This window comes from Neomonachus schauinslandi, chromosome 2, assembly GCF_002201575.2.
Source record: "Neomonachus schauinslandi chromosome 2, ASM220157v2, whole genome shotgun sequence".
Lineage (NCBI taxonomy): Eukaryota > Metazoa > Chordata > Mammalia > Carnivora > Phocidae > Neomonachus > Neomonachus schauinslandi.
Genome location: NC_058404.1, coordinates 114873597 through 114894228, shown reverse-complemented (window position 1 = coordinate 114894228; position 20632 = coordinate 114873597). Strand labels below are relative to the sequence as shown.

Sequence of the window (20632 nt, the reverse complement as noted above, 5' to 3'; positions counted from 1 at the left end):
TTAGTGTTTTTTTTTTATAGAAGATTTTATTTATGTATTTGACAGAAAGAGACACAGCAAGAGAGAGAACACAAGCTGGGGAGTGGGAGAGGGAGAAGCAGGCTTCCTGCCGAGCAGGGATCCTGATGTGGGGCTAGATCCCAGGACCCTGGGATCATGACCTGAGCCGAAGGCAGACGCTTAACGACTGAGCCACCCAGGCGCCCCTAAAATCTATTAGCTTATCTTACACATTGAATGAATGGATCTTTCACCTATGTATGATTCTGTAACAAGCACCAATAATTTGGAGAATGCTGGTTTACTGAGTTATGAGATCTTGCAAACACTGACACATTTCCTATATAAGATCAAAATCACATCAAAATCACCAATGATCTCATCAAAAGAGTCTTTAAGAATTTAAGGTTTAATCTTATGGTGAGGGATACAAAATTTCCAAAATTCTAATTTCCCCTGAAAGTCTGAATTTTGCCACTGGTAACAAATATAGTTGTTTTCATTCAAGTGACAGGCTCACTTCATTTAGTTTTGATAAAAGGTTTACCAAATAACCAAGTCTGAAGAGCCATATTTGTCCTGTCAATTATTCTGTAAAGTAAAAGCTTAATCACCTAGGTTTTTCCTTGAAACAGCATGACATTTCACTACATAGCAAAAGTGTATGTGTAGTTCTCATTTCACCACCAGAATATTAGAAAGACATGTACTCAAGGGCCTAAGTTTAATAAAATAACTTTTACTGCTTTATCAAGTGACACTGGCATTTTATTAACCAACTACATGATAGTAAAGAACATAATGACTTTTAGCACAGTGGGACCAGTGGCTTGGCTTATGTTAAGTTGCCACCAATTTTACTCACCATCACTTTCATACCACTAGTGCAAATTTAAGAGTGAAAACAGCCAAAAAAAAAAAGACAGTATTATCATGGAAACAGTTTTGATCTCATAGACCCCTCCAAAGTACCTTAAGGACTCAAGGGTTCAGAGACCTTACTTTGAGAACCTATCTACTAAACCAAACCTGCTGATACTAACCCACTCAAGTAAAGGAGCTGGTTTTACTTGTGCTCTGGGCAAAGAACAGAAATACCAAAGCATAAGCCAAGCATGCCCTAGTGTTTTAGGCATTACAGAGTAACCATTTCCCTTTTCTCCCCCTCTCTCCTTTCTTTCCCTCCCTCCCTTTTCTCTCTTTCCTGTAAGCTGTGTAACATTTTCTGGCCAAGATCTTGGAAGACCGACTTCTAATAAAGTTATGAATATAGGTGCTAAGGACGGCTAGTGGCAGAAGAGTAGCCTTCTGCCTACACTGTGTTACAATAATTTCTCATGCCTCATTCTCTTTGATCCACCACATACTTACTGTATCTTTAGTTTTTGTTTGCTATCATTAGCATTTAAGGCCATAAATTTCCCTCTAAGTGTCCCTTTAGCTGTACACCACTGATTTCGATACGTAAACTTTTTATTACTATTCAGTCCTAAATACTTTCTTTGAGCTTTGAGGAATTTTAAAATTTTCCTTATTGATAAAAGAGGGCTTTTCCTATTTATCTTCTTCTAAAATAATGGCTTTGTAATCAGAGAATACATTTGTATGATAACTAATCCTCTGAAGTTTGGTAACACTTGATTCTCAGTATTTTATAACCTAGAGTTGCTGAATATAATCCACATAATCCATTTGATCAAGCTTGTTAATTGTGTTATTCAAATATTTTATAGATTAATTATTTTGGGGGGAACGGGAGTATCTAGTGATTTAGCAATTACTGAGATATGCTGAAGTCCCTTACTAGAATGTAAATTTGTTTATGTTTCTTTGTGGTTCTGTTTTTCCTTTAGAAAGATTTTGAAGCTATATTATAAGCATAACAGCTTAGAATTATACTTTGTTTGATATTATCATAGTTCCATCAGTTTATTCTGGATTGGTCTTTGCATGTAATGTATTTTTCATACCTTCACTGTCATAATTTCCTTTTTTTGGTCTTTCCATATATATTCTGTAAAATTTCTTTAGATCGCTCTTCTATTTCACTAATTCCACTTGCAGCTAAGTCTAAGCTGTTCTTAAACACATCCATTTTAGCTTTTTTTTTTTTAAGATTTTATTTATTTGAGAGAGAGAGAGAGAGAACAAGCACAGAGGGGGAGTGAGAGGGAGAAGCAGACTCCCTGCTGAGCAGAGAGCCCTATGCAGGACTCGATCCCAGGACGCTGGGATCATGACCTGAGCCGAAGGCAGATGCTTAACCAACTGACCCACACAGGCACCCCCTCCATTTTAGCTTTTTGACTTGAAATATTCTTTTTCCTTTCTAGAAATTGTTTGATTCTTTTTCAAAACTATGTTATCAGGGTGCCTGGGTGGCTCAGTCGGCTAAGTGACCAACTCTTGATTTTGGCTCAGGTCATGATCTCGGGATCATGGGATTTAGCCCCATGATGGGCTCCGTGCTCAGCATGGAGTCTGCTTGGGATTCTTTCTCTCCCTCTGCCCACCGCCGCCCCCCCCACCCCCCGCTGGCTCATGCCTGCTCTGTCTCTCTCTCAAAAGAAACAAAATCTTTTAAAAACAACAACTATGTTATCATTTTTGTATATTTTCTTGATCTTTACTCATATTTTTTAGTTCCCTTTTCTATTTCTTAAACATATTAAATTAAGTAATAATTGTTTTTTTTTTTTTTAAGATTTTATTTATTTATTTGACAGAGAGAGAGAGACACAGTGAGAGAGGAAACACAAGCAGGGGGAGTGGGAAAGGGAGAAGCAGGCTTCCCGCGGAGCGGAGAGCCCGACGCGGGGCTCGATCCCAGGATCCTGGGACCATGACCTGAGCCGAAGGCAGACGCTTAACGACTGAGCCACCCAGGCGCCCCAATAATTCTGTTTTCTAAGGCTGTACTGTCCACTATAGTAGTCATTACTTATATATGCGGCTACTTAAATTTAAATTAAATGAAAAATCCAGTTTCTCAGTTGCACTAGTTAAATGCTTGAAAGCCACATACAGCTAAGTGACTACCACCTGGGATAACACATACAACAACACTGATTTAAAGACTCTGGTGTCTGACTCAACAGAGCCATGTTTCCTTGATGTTGTGACTTTCTTTCTTTTCTTTCTTTTACTGTGAGTGTCCGTTTCTTGTAAGTTTATCTACAGAAATTCTTTGAGGCCTATATTGAAGGTAAGTGCTTCCAGAGGGGATCTGTCTTTGCTTCTGCCATGTATTGGGAAGCACTGTATTGGGACTCCTTTATAGAAAATTCCCTATTTAAGATCTTTCAGTCCACCTGGATAATGTGAACTCAGTGAAAGCCAGCTGTGGTTACAATTCTCAGGCGGAGTGTTTTTCCTCCTCTAGTCAGTGCCAATATTTGAGACAACAAATTTTCTTTGCAGTTCCCTGGGAAAGTGGGATTATTTCTAGTTCAACTTTACACTGAAGATACAGCCTTTGGGATCCAGCTTTCTGCTATGGTTGGGATTTTTCTATTAGACTCTACTCCTTGTCCTGTGAACCCTGCAAGATGTAAAATGAAGCTTGATTCACTACATTCAACAAAAGCCAGTTTCCATGAGCCTCTTACATCACTGGGTTCCCATCCCACTTATACTTTTGATAGGTTTCATAGTATCCCCTAAGTTTCTGGTCACTTATGGAAGCATTCAAAATGTATACTTTTAAAAACATTTACAGATTGGATTTGTGTGTACATATTTGTGTGTATATACTATGAATGTACACATATTTGTGTATATGAATGTGTTTAAGTAAAACATATCTTTGTAATTTCAGCTCATTTCATAGAAGGGTTGGTTAGAGTATCTCATCTACCATGATGCCAGAATTAGAAGACAACACCAATTTTGAAGATGCCTAACATCAGTTTTAAATATAACATTAATAATCAAAGCCACCATTTATAGAGTATCTTGATTTATCACCTATCAAACAGAGTGTTTTAGGAACTTTCAAAACAACCCTACTAACTAAGAATTATACTTTTAGAGGTTAAATAACCTGTCCCTTGTCTCACAGTAAGAGGCAAACCTAGATTCAAATCTGGGTCTAACACCAAAATCTGTTCTGTTAGCAAAATAGTATGGTATTGTTATCCTAATTTGCATGAGGTAATAGAGGTTCTGGTCCACAATGTACTAGTTATATAAAACCTGTAGGGTCAAACGTTATTGAGTTTTCAGGATTTTCATATGTATGAAAAGTAATGTAGGATGTATACTGCGCAATACGTAACACCCCCAGCAGAGTCTGGGGCAGCAGCCTTTAACCAGATACATGAACATTTTTCTTCAGCAAAACTCAGCAAGAGTCATACTGAGTGGGTATATAAAGGCTATAAAAAGTCTCACATCAATTTTGTTCAGCTTTGGCTATCAAAAAAGTTATGAAAACATTTTCAGTGTTCCAATCTTTTTTGGATTTCCACATTCTTTTATCTGTGGGCTCATCTAGAGTCCAGAGTCCAACTTGGACCTAGGATTAAAACCTAGGTTTTTTACCTTTCTAGGTGATACCTCTTTAGGTATCACCAGATTTTTCCATATGCTTTAATGTAGCATTACTGTACTAACTGTGGTAAACATTAATTTTTACTTGTTAAATCTGAAATGAATTCTTTACCGAAAGGCTATTCATTATTCGGTAAAGGCTATTCCTTTACCGAAAGGAATTTAGTTCCTCCCAACTTAGAATTCTAACACACTAACTTAATTTCTCATTATAGACTGGCACTTACTTTTCTCTGGGCTAGTTCACTGAGTATTCATTACACTTATCAATTCAATATAATTCAGTCATTATCAGGCCAATATTACTTATAATGGTAAGACTCCAGTGCTTTTAAATATGTCCCTCCATACATTATCATTTTTAAATTTCCCACTGTTACAGGTGAAATGTTTAGTCTTAGAATTTACTTGATAAACTAGTGAAAATTTGTGGAAGTTCAGCAGATATGCAGATATTATTGATAATTCATATGGTATTAGTGGGATTCTGCAACTTTAAGATTTTCCAAAAAATCATTTGTTTAGACTCTTTTTTTTTAAGCATACGAGTTTAGAAAATAGTAGTCAAATTTTGGAAACAACTGACCCACAACAGATGGTTTAGGTGCAGCAGTGTGAATGTGTAGTCTTACCACCAAAGAAGAGAGGCCATGACTTACCAGATTTCAATTTAATGTAATTCATAAATGTTGGTCAAATCATTGTGATTCATGTGTGAGATGAGCCTAAATGTATTATGTTGTATTATTTAAAACTGTAAGTTCAAAAAGTTACTAATTGTAACAGTGTGAACACTGACAATTTATTTTTACCACCAAAACCCACAACACTACCCATAATCTACCAATTCTGAATGTTTGACTTCTTAGATGGACATGAAGCAACCTTACTGGAATGGGGTAGTTTTTGTTGTTCGTTTCGAGAAATGGTCCTATTCAGAGTCCACTGGTCTTAACTATGTTCTGAAACTCTCTCATTTCCACTAAGAATTCTGACAATAAAAAAACCCCAGATATCACGAATATTTTTAGTGAGTGTTCAGAAGTTATTTTAGTCAATTATGTCAATTTCCCCAGTTAATATTTTTCATCTAAGTTCCTAACCAGGATTTAAACCGATTAGTTTGAATTTGACCTTCCTGTACCTTTTGGTATGTACATAAAGATCTGATAGGGATGAAGCAAAGTGGATAAAAAGATCAAACTTAAGATAAATCACAAATGGATAATCATGACTGCATTTTAATAGTTTCTTAACATACTTATCTCCTGATTTTTTTAACCTTAAAAAAAAAAAAAGAGGTAGAAAGTGCCATTTATTTACTCCATTATTCACTGATTTATTAGGGGGCCCTATTTTAGAGGCTACTCCTATAAAAGTGGCCCCAGTCCTGAAGAACCTGTGCACAGTCTAATGAGGAGGATGAGATGTAAATTAGTAACTTTTAACACAATGTGGAAAATGCTATTAACTGAGGCATGAGAAAAATACTTCAAGAGTAATTAAGGTCAACTAGGGCTCAAAGAGGGCTTTTTGGGGGAGGTGACACAGTAAGTTGGGTCAGTGGCCCAGTAGAAGTTTTCCATGTGGGGGAACATTTTGACAAAAAGAATACCACAAGAAAAGGCCCAGAGTCCAGAACACCACACTGAAACCAGGGATAGGCTCACAACTACACCTGGGACCTCCCACCTGACAAATCAATTTTTGGGGATATCCTATCTTATCCTTATGTTATTTCAAATCCCTCTAAATTTGAGGGACTATTAAAGAAATGGAAGATATCTAAAAATTACTTATTTCACTTATAAAGCTGTGTTCCTAAGCAAATGTTGACCACTTGAAGGCTGCTATATAAATCGCTGAAGCTAAATCTTATGTGATCCTCCAGAGAGAGGCAGACTGCTGAGCAAAAGGGAACGGTGGCTAGAAAGAATCCAGGTCAGGAGTTCACTAATGATAAGAAATTATTTATAATTACTAATTTGTTGTCACAAATTTTTTGTTCTCTTTTTTTCCATGTATTTGAAAACCATCTGTCAAACCACCTCAATGGGACTACAGGTAGTCTCCCCAGCTGGTCTTGCAGCACATCTCACCTATTTGAGTAGAAAATTGTAGCACTCTGCCACTATAAAGAACCAGAGATTTTAGTAATATAAATAGTGGGAAAAAGCAAGTCACAGAGAACTTACGGATGTAGGGAGTATAACTTGTATAAGATAGTAAAGGCTGCCTGGTAGGAAACAGAATTTAAGGTTTCAAGTGTTTTGAGTCAGTCAAAGAGAACCAGGTCAAAGACTGGGTGTCTGTCCTTCTGTCTCTTTTTTCTGGAGCCTTCCACCACAGCCCTGAATCTTCTCTGTGGGGTCTGTGTTGGACATTTCAATCCCACAAACCTTATTTCTCTAACTCTCTAGTCATTGGAGGTTTGCTAATGTAAGACATGCAAAGAATATGCTCATAATATATGACTGCCGGGCCGGGGGGGGACAGCAAATGAATTATGTACCATTCTCAGGAGGGAGTACTCCTTTCAAAAATCAATACATATGCAAACCATATTACAAAAGTTGAGAGTATTCACCTGTGTGGAGTTCCCACAAAGGAGCTTTTACTAATGGAGACAGAGTCCAGTAGTCAGGACCTTCACAAAGACCTGCAGTCTTGCTTTCCAAAGACAAGTTAGAGGTTCAAGAAAAACAATAAAAAGCTGAACAAAACTGGAGCAGGACCTCTAAATAGCAATGTTTACAATATAAGCAAAACTATTTAGTTGTCGTTTAAAAAACTGTATCCATAAAAGCTTGGCAGGAGATCAGTCACTGTTAGAAAATCAAGGAAGGATTTAAAAAAGAGGGTTTTTTTAAAAGGATAAACTGATGACTGAAAGCAGAGCTAGACTTTTTTTACCCTTTGGAAAGATATTACTTATTTTTTTTTTTTTTTTAAGATTTATTTATTTATTTATTTGACAGAGAGAGAGAGAGAGAGAGACAGCGAGAGAGGGAACACAAGCAGGGGGAGTGGGAGAGGGAGAAGCAGGCTTCCCGCTGAACAGGGAGCCCGATGCGGGACTCGATCCCAGGACCCTGGGATCATGACCTGAGCCGAAGGCAGATGCTTAACGACTGAGCCACTGAGGCGCCCCTGGAAAGATATTATTTATTTTAAAGCTGACTCTAAAGAAGTCCTTTTATAAATTATGAGGTATGTTCACTTTCAATAGAAAATAAATATACAGTTAAGACAGAGCACCTATACTTATAAATATCTAAACAGATGAGATTACAAAAATATAAGATATGTATGTGTATGGGCAAGGACTAGAAAAGATCATGAATAATGAAAAGAGTTATTTATTAGGGTGGTAGGCTGTGTATAACTTAGCTCATTTATTTCTTTGTTGTTGCTTTAATACATATTAAAAATAAAAAGAGGAAAAAAATCCATAAAAATGCCTATCATAAAAGGTTGTTTGTAGCGGGCGCCTGGGTGGCTCAGTCGCTAAGCGTCTGCCTTCGGCTCAGGTCACGATCCCAGGGTCCTGGGATCGAGTGCCACATCGGGCTCCCTGCTCGGCAGGAAGCCTGCCTCTCCCTCTCCCACTCCCACTCCCCCTGCTTGTGTTCCTGCTCTCGCTATCTCTCTCTCTGTCAAATAAATAAATAAAATCTTTAAAAAAAATAATAAAGGTTGTTTGTAGCAGTCACATAAATATTGTCACAGATAAAAATAAGTGAGCACTTCCAAAACTATTAAATCATACACAACACTTTCATTTTGGAAAATAGGGCCAGGTAAAACCTGGATTCCAATCTTCACCACTGGATTCCATCTTCACCACTCCGTCCTCCCCCAACCTCTCAAAAGGGAATCAGGACATTTCTTCTGTTTCTGCTCTTTCTCTAATTCCTGACATTACCAAACCTGCTACTCCTAAGGGAAGAAGAAGGGAATATAGAAAACCAAGTTTCCTGAACACCTTTATAGGATTCTGGCCACATCAGAGTCTTGCTGATTATATGGAACTCTGGTCAATTCCAAATTGTTTAGATTAGCCAACCAGCTCACTAGAAAGACACAGAAACATACAAACCGTTTCCATTCCCAAGGACCAGTGGTCAATTAAAATGCCTCTAACATTCTAAGAGCACTAGAATTCCAAAGAAAATTATATAATTTTTGGAGGAAAAAATATCTCTGAATCATAGTTTCTCTAAGCCTCAGAATCATAACTTTTTTGGTAAGGAGTAGTTAGAAGCTCAAACCATGTATGGATTGCATGAATTCTGAATGCTCTGTTCTAAAAACATGGTCGTTCATGAATAATAGAGAGGCAGAAGGAGAGAGAACAATCCAAGTAAAACCGCATTTTTCTAGATTCTGAGGAAATTCCAAATATACAACAAACCCTGCCCTGGGTGTTCCACCTAAAAAACAAACAACAAAACTATGTATGGCTTTTCTCCTCATTCTCCATAAATTTATCCAACAACAAAATATTCCCAATTAATTCAGGACATATCTTGGTATTCTAATTCTTTTTTTTTTTTTTTTTCAGAGTTCAGCATGAGTACTTTTATATAATTGAAGGAAATTAAGCCACATATGTTGAAGATGAACTGTTGAGAAAATAGTACATTTTAAAAAGGAGATTCCTATAATCAACTGACCATTCCATTCACATTAAAGCACTCATAATTGAAGTATTTTTATTTCATGTACAATGAGTTGGCATTAAAGTAGGTATCTTGGATATCTGCAGTTAAGGTAGGTTATCTTGGATGACCAATTCAAGGAAGTTCACTTAATCCTACTTAATGAAGCCTATATCCTTCGCGTACTGACGGAAACATTGGCGGCACATATTGAGGCCGTATTTCTGGATGAGACCGTGCCGGCTTGAGCAGATGTGGCAAGAACGAGAACCCTAGCCAAATTTCCTCGGATGGCTCCAGTACAGCTGCTGGTGACCAATCTTGCTCTCTTGGATGCAACGAGGCAAAAGGTTGGTATTCTAATTCTTAAATAAAGTTAGAAATATACATGGGGCGCCTGGGTAGCTCCGTTGTTAAACGTCTGCCTTCGGCTCAGGTCATGATCCCAGGATCCTGGGATCGAGCCCTACATTGGGCTCCCTGCTCTGCGGGAAGCCTGCTTCTCCCTCTCCCACTCCCCCGCTTGTGTTCCCTCTCTCTCTGTGTCTCTCTCTGTCAAATAAATAAAAATTTAAAAATTTAAAAAAAAAAAAAAAAAAGAAAGAAACTTAATTTTATGTTAGTAAAAGCTAGTTGCAAATCCGAGGCACAAAAATGTGATTATCAGTATTGGGCACTTACTAGGGTATAACCCTAGGAGTCAACACTGTGTATTCATTGTGAATAATTTTCTTTAGTCTGTCTGAAGTACCAGTAATAAATAGCATCTATTTAGGAAAGAAATATGGTTCACGTAAGCCAATGTTATGGGAGGTAATGCTATTTCCAGAGTGAGGAGTCACCAATTTATTCAACAGTGATCCCATTTTCCATTTCCTTCTTCCATAACATCATCATTCCCGATGCTCATTTACAGAAAAACAGTACTTCGCACACTTCCCTTTGAGTTTAAGGATGAATTGAAATAGTCCTTCAAATCTTTCCCTTCACACAAGGATTTTTAGAGCACAGCTGGAATTCAGGTTAAGAAAAGAGGAAGGACAGCCTGAAACACAGGTGACCAGAACCAATTATTAAGACTGCTTATATGATGCTCTTTAAATGAAGCCATTAAGAGCTTGACAGATAACTATCTATCTGGATAATGTTGATGAGATCCTTAAAGGCAAAGAATACTCTTTTATGTTACTCGACAGTCCTATAATGCTGTGCTGTCAGCCTAGGGTTATAGTAACTCTTTACAGTTCATCAAAAGGCTTTCCAGTTAATTTTCTATGAAGTAAAAATAACATGTTCCCTTCCTCACCATTCCCAAGTTACTTCCTGGAACTTAGCCTTGTCCCCAATGAAGAAAAGAAAATAAAGTATTCATTTTTTTAATCTTAAACAATATTAAAGTATTACATGGTGGTAGGTGCTATAGAGGGATGATCTTCCCTAATTTAAACCATTCAAAAGTCCCTAGGCAATGCCTACACAATTATGCATGAGGCTATCATAAAAATAGACTTCCATATATCATTAGACACAATTTTGGTCGAAAGACATTTGGAAACACTGATTTCTCAAGCAACAGCATCAAAGTCCATCTCCACAAATTGCCTAAGTGGTCTAAAAAGGAGATTGTTGAAGACTGACCCTTTGACTTGGGTGGTATTCTGGCAAAAGCCAATATATGCTACTAGTCAAAATTATGGATGGGTTCTTTGGGAACATAAATACAATTTTAAAATTTCTGACAGGCTAAAGATCAGACAAATCCTGCCCTGTGCAGTTTATCATATAAAGGCATACTTATAAAAAGCTTAAAATGTAAAAAGTTCCCAGTAAAAAATAAAGGGGTGTGTTGTATATGGTATGATGACAGAGTGAGACTTTTTTTTTTTAGAAACCACACAAGAAATCAGGATTCTTTCTTTCTAGTTCAGAAAGTGCACTGAAATGGTTGTTGGATTTACATCAAACAGGAGGGAAATTTCAAATGCAAGTTTAAAGTTTTTATTGATGACTTGGATGATTTAATTAGGTAATGGGGTTGACAGATTCAGGAATCCAAAACATTATAGGACTAGACTGATGTGCCTATTCAAGCAAGATGAAATTTAACAAGGATAAGATAAGGCACTTGGGTCCAAAGAGAATTTATTTGATATCCAAAGTATGTGAAAAATGTAATCCAGTAGTCTGGCTTATAGTATTGTCGTAATTCTTCTTTGTTGGTGCTGTATCTCCAATGACATTCTAGAGACAAACGAGTTACTCAATGGGGAGGTTAACAGTTCTTTCCCCTGAGCCAGGAATGCTATCCCATTCTGTAGCCCCAAAAGTCTTATACATGTCTTAAAGCACACTCTTCCCAATGAGATTTTCTCATTGTCCCAGTTAGAATCCTTTTCCTCTTCCCCTATTCTCCTTCTGCATTTTGAGTTTCATTTACAGCCCTTCTAAAATAGCACCTTGGCATAGAGTAACCTGGATCTGTCTATCAACCATACTTTGAGGCCTAGAGTGCAAGCACCATGGGCTCCTCCAGGTGCTTTCTTCATGAAAAGTACTCAGTAATGTTTACTGATTAGCATGCATCTGAATCACCTGGAGCGCTTAATAAAAACAGGTTTCTGGACCTCATGTACAGAGTTCTCAGTAGATCTGGGATGGGAGTAGAAATTTAACATTTCTAAAAAGTTCTCAAGTGATGCTGATGCTGCTGTTCCAGGGATCACACTCTGAAAACCTCTGGGTTAGCTCAACCTCATGAAAAAGAAGTTTATCATACAAGTTTTATTTAGAATTTAAACCTTACAATGACTATAGCACTCTATGTAATCATGAAACGTAAGTAATAAATGTAAAGCAATTACAGTCTCCTCTGTCATCAGTGCCTGCACTCTTGGCATGGCACCCCATTAGTTGACATCCTAATTCGCAGAATGAGCTGGGGCTGTGGGCTCATTCTCCCAGAGAAACCTCTGTTGGAACTCATCCTCCTAAGGCTAAATCAACTGTGCCTTCTTTTTAAAGTTTATCTTCTTTAGTAATCTCTACACCCAACAGGGAGCTCAAACTCACAACCCCGAGATCAAGAGTAGCACACTCTTCTGACTAAGCCAGCCAGGTGCCCCTCAACTGTGTCTTTTAAGTTAACAAAGGTAGAGTTGATGTAGAATTCAAAGAGGCTTTAGAGGTCCAGTCTTCTATTCAATAAACTCCTTTGACAACACCCTTAAGAGATGGTAGCATAGCACTTTCCCATCCCCACCATAAGTGATCTGTGTTTGAGATGTCATCATGGTGAAAAATAATTTCACTTTATCATCCATATGTGAGAAAGTCTTCCTTAAACTAGGCTGGTATTTGTCTTTCCAAGATTTCTATCTACCCACTGGTAGAGGCCCACAATCTCTTGGGGCCATATATTTTATAAGTTAATTTTTCAGAAGTAGAAAAGTAATATAGGACACACATTGTATATTACATATTTCCTTCAGTGGGTCCAGGGCAATACTCCGTAATCAAACACATTTTCATTTTTTTTAGTGAGGCACAAGAATATGCATGGTTAGTGGATTAAAGACTATAAATAACTTCACATTAGCGTCAGATTTTGCCATCAAATTTATCAAAAGGCTCAATTTTCAGATATTTTTCCATTCCAACTTTATGAATAAAGGGTTGTGGACCTGTATAATTTTGTTCTCTGTGATTACACAAAGTACATCTACTTCTTCTTACACACTAGTAGTCCTTCAGTGATCTGAAGACCACTATCCCATTCCCCTCACCCACCTCCTCCTCCTCCATGTCACCATCTTCTAAATTATCAACTGATAAATTAATTCAGTGTAATGAAAGAGGACTAGGGGAGAAATCAACCCAAAGCAGTCTTCTTTCTTTAAAGTTCAAATGCGCAGTCATGGAGACCACAGGAGGGGCTGTCAAAAGAAGTGGCACTCAATCTTGGAAGACTGTGAAGCTGATGGGCGAGAGGATTCAATTAATTCAAGACATAGGGATGAAGAATTAAATTTTACCTCTGTGATTCCAAAGCAAAGAGGAGAACTTATATTTGTTGATCACAACTTATGTGTTGGGCACTATTTTTGAGGATTTACATACCTGATCTCCAATCCTTACAATGCTCTAGGAAGTAGGAGGTATCATCATTCTATATATGAAGGAATTAACACCTTGAGAAGTTGAATCACTCAAGGTCATACAGCAAGCCAACAGTAAAACCAAGATTCCAAGTCTAAACAAGATACTTCCAGAATACCCAAAGGGTACTGATGATGAACCCTCAGTAAGTCTGTTCTTAGCCCTGCCTCTACATACATTTTAATCGGTGACTTTAGAGAGGATGAAGATGCCTGCCTTGCATATTCCAATAGGACAAGAAAATGGGAAGAATAAAAAAGATGGAATCTGGGGTGCCTGGGTGGCTCAGTTGGTTAAGCATCTGCCTTTGGCTCAGGTCATGATCTTGGCGTCCTGGGATGGAGCCCCACATCAGGCTCCTTGCTCAGCAGGGAGTCTGCCTCTTCCTCTGCCTGCTGCTCCCTGTTTGTGCTCTCTCTCTCTGACAAATAAATAAAATCTTAAAAAAAAAAAAAAAAGATGGGATCATTAGAGCCAAAATGGCTAAAAATGTTCAAGTGACATTGAGGAGACTTAATGTAAAACTTTGCAAGTTGACAGGTTCATACACCAACATGCTGGAAGAAGACGGAAGTTTCAGTTGCCCCAAATTAACTTTGAGTCCAGGTGTCAAGAGGTGATTATAACTCTAAAACCGTGGCTACATTAACAGGACTCTAATGTCCAGAATGAAAGATGCCACACAGATCATCCCTATGCTGTAGTGGTCAAACCCAATGTGAAGTGCCAAGTGGTTCAAACCTCAAGGCTTTAACGGCATCAAAGCAAAACATGTAATAGGAGGGGGATCAGAAGGGCAAAACATCCAAAACCAGAGGCCTGAAGAATGAGGTATGTTTGGGTTGCCTGGGACAGTGAAAAGGGGTGGGAGGAAGGCGATCCCAGTAGTCTCAAATACATACGAAAGAGTGATCCATTTATTTTCAGTGATGGTGTCCCTGCCATTAGGGGTGGAGGATGGTGGGAGAGTGAGAAATGAGGGAGTTACTCCTGCAGAAGGTTGGCCTCACCTGGGGAGCGCTACAATGCTGTGTCTACCAGCCAGAAAGTTAGGCTGGCCCCCCTCCAGAGCCTCTCCCCTTCCCAGTGTCTAGGTTACAGGCCCTGAACAGGGGCCTGTAGGCAACAACGCCCCTGCTTTGTCTGTAGAAAACCTCTAACAGAGGGAATTGGGAACAAGTAGGCCGGCTGAGTGACACTTCAATGGACTGCCAGCAGGGGAGAGATTTTTAGGCAAGCACTGACTTGTAGCCCTCCTCAAGCCCTACAGTGTAGGTAATTATCCACTCTGAATCCTTCAGGGGCTAACCCAGCTTGGAGCCTGCAATTCCTTCTGCCCTCCTCCCACTCACCCCATGGGCTGGCTCCAAGGAATCTCTTCTTTTTGGCTTCATCACAAGCCACCTCCCACCCCCAAATGTACATCAAAACAGTATGTGTGATTAAATACATCCTTTAAAATTCCTTAGGCTGACTTCTTCTTTACCCATCCATAAAGAAAACTAGTCACAAAATTATCAAACAGGCAAGCTGAACAAAAACTGGCCTCATTTTACCTAGAAGCAGGGCAACCGCTCATAGGAAAGTGAGGATCTGAGGCAAAAAGACTTAATTAAATCTTTCAGAGGTTAAACTTCAGGAAGAAAGACAAAACATGGGTAGACAAGAGGAGGGGAAAAAAACCCCTCTGAACTGAAATGCAAAATAATTTCCAGAGGATTTTATTAAAAACTTAAAAATTATACAGCATAGTTCATCTTTTCTAAGATGCATAAGTACTTCAAATTCTATGCAGAACTCTTCAAAATTTCCATATGATGTTAGTTTAGCCTTTTATAAAATTTATAACTTTCTACCATTTCTGCTTTGTCCTTCTACTATATATATTCCCCCCTAAGCCTTCAATACTTCAGTTACACTGGCTATTCAACCAAGTATTCTAAAATCAAAGGATTAATCTTTATGGAAACATGTTAAACTAAACTGCCAGTTCAAATACTGCTAATGAAATACATCTCCTTGAATTTCATTTTTTTTTGGTTTTGCTTTTATAAGCTTTATTGATTTATTTTTAAAGATTTTATTTTTATGTAAGCTCTACACCAAACTCTACACCCAACGTGGCGCTCAAACTCACAACCCCAAGATCAGGTGTCACATGCTCTAGCTACTGAGCCAGCCAGGTACACCTGTTTTCGTTTTTAACCTTTAGATGCTTATGCTACCTAGTAACATTCTAGGTTTGGATACCCCACACAAATCTCAAGACCTCAGCAATGCATAAAGGATGGAATGCCAGAAGTGTGCCTTTTAGGACTCATACCTGCAGAGTTAGAGTTATGATTTACATGTTTTATGAAGTATATTTAATCATGCCTGAAAATCATTTATAGTCACGTACTCTCCAATAAGATTTGTATTTTTTCTTTCAAAAGCATAAATGTTTGTGATTATTTGCTATGTCTGCAAGATTTTGAAATAACATTCTAATTCCAAATAGCCAAGAGTAAAATGAGAGATACCATCCAATAATTTTTATGAAGTTATCTATCCAGAGATATGTAATAACTGAAAATTAAATAGCCCCCAATAAGAGCTGTGTGTTTCTTTAAAGTTCTAAAAGGTTGATCAAAATATCACATTGTACACTTTTAATATATATAATTTTTATTTGTCAATTCTACCTCAATAAAACTGGAAAAAATCTGAAAAAATTATCTGATCATTTCTGCTAAGGAAAAAGCTATTTAACTCAGACTAACTTTCTTTTGGCTTGTCAAAATTTCAGTGTTTTCATCTTAAATACTTTTAAATTAACTTTAATTAATACTAATTAAAATATATTTTGGTGTCCCTCCCCTAAATAAGTATTCTTCAAACAGTACAAAAAGGGGCAAATTAAATAAGTTTTTTTAGCATATTTTTACAAAAACAACACAAAGCATCTCAAAGTTAGAGATTTCCTATTACAACAGAAGGGCCAAGTAGTATTTTATACGACATAAAGTTATCTTCCCGATACTACTCAGATTTTCAACTTAGAGTTTGCATGTGATAAAACTGCCCTCGAGCACCTGAGGAGAGAAATGTAAAGCAGCATGGCCTGTCTGATGGCATGAGGTGGGTGTGCTGGTGGGCAAGGGAGGAAGTCTAAATGTAGGGAGGACAGGTACTAGTCACTTACTACACTGCCCAGAGTCTGCTTTGATCCTGAAAGACTCTAACAACCTAGTAACCTGAATCCTGCTGTGTCATCCACCATATCCCTGAATAGTATAAATTTTAGATCCTTAACCCATATTTTGATTCAAATATTTGAAATATGGCTTTCCTTTTTATCATTACAAATGCGAGTGAATTACATATATACATACTCTATAATAAGAACTTAATATTGTCCTACAGAATATATCCAACTAAATATGATATGCCACTCATGAAATTTAAAAATTTTCTTCCTTTGAAAGAGATAAGTTTTTTCCTTTAGTATATTAAAAAGGCTAGAAAAATATGAATTATTTTTTCCCTAAATTCCAAATTACTGAAACCTAGAGTTTAAGGAATTATTAACCATAGATTTCCTCCCACGATTATGCAGCCCTTAAGACCACCACACCAAAACCTCCTATTTCTGCATCTTCAATAGAAACTCAGGCTTAGATAAAACAGGCCAGACTCAACATTTCCCTCCAGAGCCTGGGCTCTACTCTGGGAACGGGACATGAAGAAATGCAAATATCAAAAGTGCATAAATAGGTAAGACAGTACATCTCAAAAGTTAGTAAGAAAATGCAAATAATGTTTTAATTTAGTGCAGAACAGACTTTTTTCTAGCAACAATAACAGCTAACATTTATTAGCACCTAAATGTCAAGTATGCTTTGCATTGGCATTGCCTTTACACAGAGCCCATCGGTAGCTACTACTATTACTCTCTTTATACAGATAAGGAAAGGAGGATTAGAATACTTAAGTAATGTGCTTAAGGCCCCACAGCCATTAAGTGGTGGAGCTAGGATTCAAGTACAGGCAATCAGATTCATGAGCTGGATACACTGCATCATATATAGACAGGTATCCAGACACGTGTGAATATGCCTGACAGTTTACCTAGCATATACATTTCTGTGTAAAAGGGGTTTAGGAAGAGCAATCTGGTTGGAAGAAGAGATTAGAGGTTCTATCCTGAAGAATGTTTTACTTAGCATAGGTGTTTATTTGGGGTGGTTAAGGATATTACTGCTGGAGATTATGGCAGCTGCCCCCCCCCCACCACCCTGGCCACCCCACTTCCCAACCAAGTCCTCGCAGCTGCTGCTGGCTGTATGAGAGTGAAAAAGTTCAGAAGGTAGGGCTGGGATGCCAGGAATTCAAAGGTTCTTCCATGCAGGCCAGACCGGAGCTTGCTGGGGCATGGTACCTCTGTGTGGGATTCACCACCCTGCCCCATTTTCCTCCCCTGCCTTCTTTCCTTCCTCGGATGTAAACATGAAGCCACTTCTAACTACATCCTCTAAGTAGCCTGGAAGGATGACAAGAAGGGATTAAAGATAGGAAATGGTAAAGAGAGACTGGAGTGGAAATGCTAGCTGAACCCAGCCTGAAGGAGAGTTGGAGGACAAAGGCCTAAAAATACAGATTGTGATTTTCTATCATTGCTTAATTACAAGAAACTAGAAAGAATCTTCATCCCACTTCTCTCAAGGCCTACAGCACATACTCTAAACGTCAATGTTTATAATAAAGTACATTCATTAATAGTTCAAAAAAAAAATTTAGCCTTAGATGTGTGGAAATGGCTCTGCCATCTTTCTGCTCATTAACTCTCTGCTAGGAAATAAAAGTTGCAACCCGCAGTGTGTGGTTGTTTTCCATTTGAGTTTATTTAATTTTCAAAACAGTGAGTCATCTCAACTATGCAAATGAAAGCTATGATGGTTTTACTCAAATGATTAACTATAATTTATACATAAAACAAGTTTCCTTAAATAGCAGGGTATCCGGTTCTACAATGCCAAGCTAACTGCCCTTTCTCCCTTCAAATCTGGAAACTGATTACCTAGCAAGGGGCAGACTGGGCTCCACCATGGTTAGGGAGATGGATGTCAAGCCGGCCTCCCTTGACAGAAGCTCAGGTACACAATCAGTGAGGAAAATAAGGGGAAACCAAGGGAAGGATAAGAATGAAAGCTGAGCTGCCATTTTATGAAAGACTTTTAGGGAAGCTAATGAGGAAAGTAGATCTTGAATAACCTCAAAAATGTTTATAGCGACAAATATCTAAAAGCATAACCCCCCCATTTTTTTCTGTAACTTAGATTCATAAAAATGCACTCTGGCCTCATATATCAAAATGCTAGCAAAAATGTTCCAGACAGTTAGTTAAATTAATCTCCAAAAATATGACATTACTCACAAGAAACAGAGGAAAAACACAGATTTCTTACCTCCAAAAGACTTCCTGGGGGCTTTCCTGCTCTCCTTAGAAATTTGTCTTAAAGAAAGAACACACACTATCGAGATTTGCCTTACTTTTCACGTAAATCTATAGCTTTCAATGAACATTAAAAAAAAAAAAACAACACCCTCTCCTCAATTTATATTCAAAATATCGAGGGATTATTGAAACCTCTAATTTGCTGTTGAAGTCTGTGGCAAGTTTTATACCTTGAGTGAAATGCAATCTAATTCCTATGTGGTTATATTTGGGCAGGGGGTGGCGCGGAGAGCCACTTTACTGAAGCCCATGCTCCAGGCAGCCCTGGAGCGGACTGGATCCAGTCTGAAAAGAACTGGCAACCCTAAAACTTTTTGATAAGATAAAAATCCATTGATGTTGGCTCACATGAGGCCCACTTCAACTCTGCACTTGTCCTCCGAGTTTCCTTGGCATCTCTGCTCCATTCCTCTATCTGCTTTAGCATAACTTTATTTTTCTCTTTTATCTTTCGATAACTGCACCCAGGGACTGGAGGGGATTGATTTTTTGTTTTGACTTATTGTTTGAAGATCTGTAACTCAAAGCAGCTCTCACGCCTCTGATGTCTAAGCTGGAGCGGCATAAAAGGTAAACCCGGGCCTGGGTAGCAAGCTGAGCGGCAGCAATACCATTTTATAATCAGCCATCTAGGTTTTCATCTTATTTTGCCTGTCCCCCCCTCCACCCCCATAGCTAGGCTCGCTGGCAAAGTGTGAGGTTACTCCTATGCCTTTGTTAGGTGACAAGAGCAAATTAAAATAAAAATAAATGCCTCGACAGCTTTGCGTGCCAGGGCTCTGAGATTAAATATACTTCTACTTAAAGCAAAAAGTTATTTCCTACCTAGAAAAAAGGCCCTGCTTTTATGCACAATGAAAGGAAACTTCAACGCAATTCAGAAGGCTGCTTTAGAAAAATAACATTTGAAAACATGGGAAGATAGCACAACTGACAAAATCATTTTTCCAAAGAGCTTAAATCAAGATGAAAAAACAATGCTTTTTGGGGGCAGATTAATGAACTCAAGACAAAAACGTTGCTCTTGAACCAGAAGATGTTGAGAAAGACTCATACATAGGAGGGTAGAAACTTTAGTGGTGTTTTCAGTTTGGTGTCAGGAGGATATACTCCAAATTAGCAAATGTACTAACCCAAAGTTCACTTTCTTTCTCTCTTCCAGTATAATTCTCAAGTCACTAGGATTATTTTTGCCTTAATTCAGCTAATATCAAATTCAAATGCTAGTATACATAGATACAAATACCCACAAGAGTTTCTGAGGGTCTGTTCCCTGAAGTTGTTCAGCTTGCTGAAATATGGTTACATATGCAAACATTATCTCCCAATTGTAACCTTATTTTCTGCTCTGCTGGACAGCGTGACCAGCATTTGTCATCACGCCTCCCCCGCCTGCCACATCATTCATATGTCTAGAATTGTCATCGAGATGTGGCAGGTCAGCAGGACTCCAGTGTTCTCTGCTCCCCCGTCTCCACACAGTCACTCAGGTAACAAACCCGTCATCTCGTCCTGTTTTCATGATGGTTGAATTACACATAATTGTTTCTGCACAGTGATTGATTTCTGCCTGAATAGAGACCTCTGCCTTTTTTCAACGCAGGCGAGTGGCAGCCAAGTCTCTCCATCTAGGAGGAGGCAGCAGCCTTTGAAGAGATCAAAGCCAAGGCCGCAAGCAGTTGTGCGCCCTGGGAATATGGAAAGCCTTTATGCTCTCAACCCCATTTCCAGCATCATGTTGGATTGCAGCTGCATTACATTCTGCCAG

At 38.4% G+C, this 20632-nt stretch overlaps 1 protein-coding gene and 1 pseudogene across 2 annotated transcripts in view; both read right to left on the bottom strand.

Moving 5' to 3' along the window:
- LEF1 (lymphoid enhancer binding factor 1) overlaps window positions 1-20632 on the bottom strand; it is a 118733-nt gene that overhangs the window by 71218 nt on the left and 26883 nt on the right. The window lies entirely within an intron of this gene.
- On the bottom strand, window positions 9368-20370 carry LOC110575545 (annotated as a pseudogene).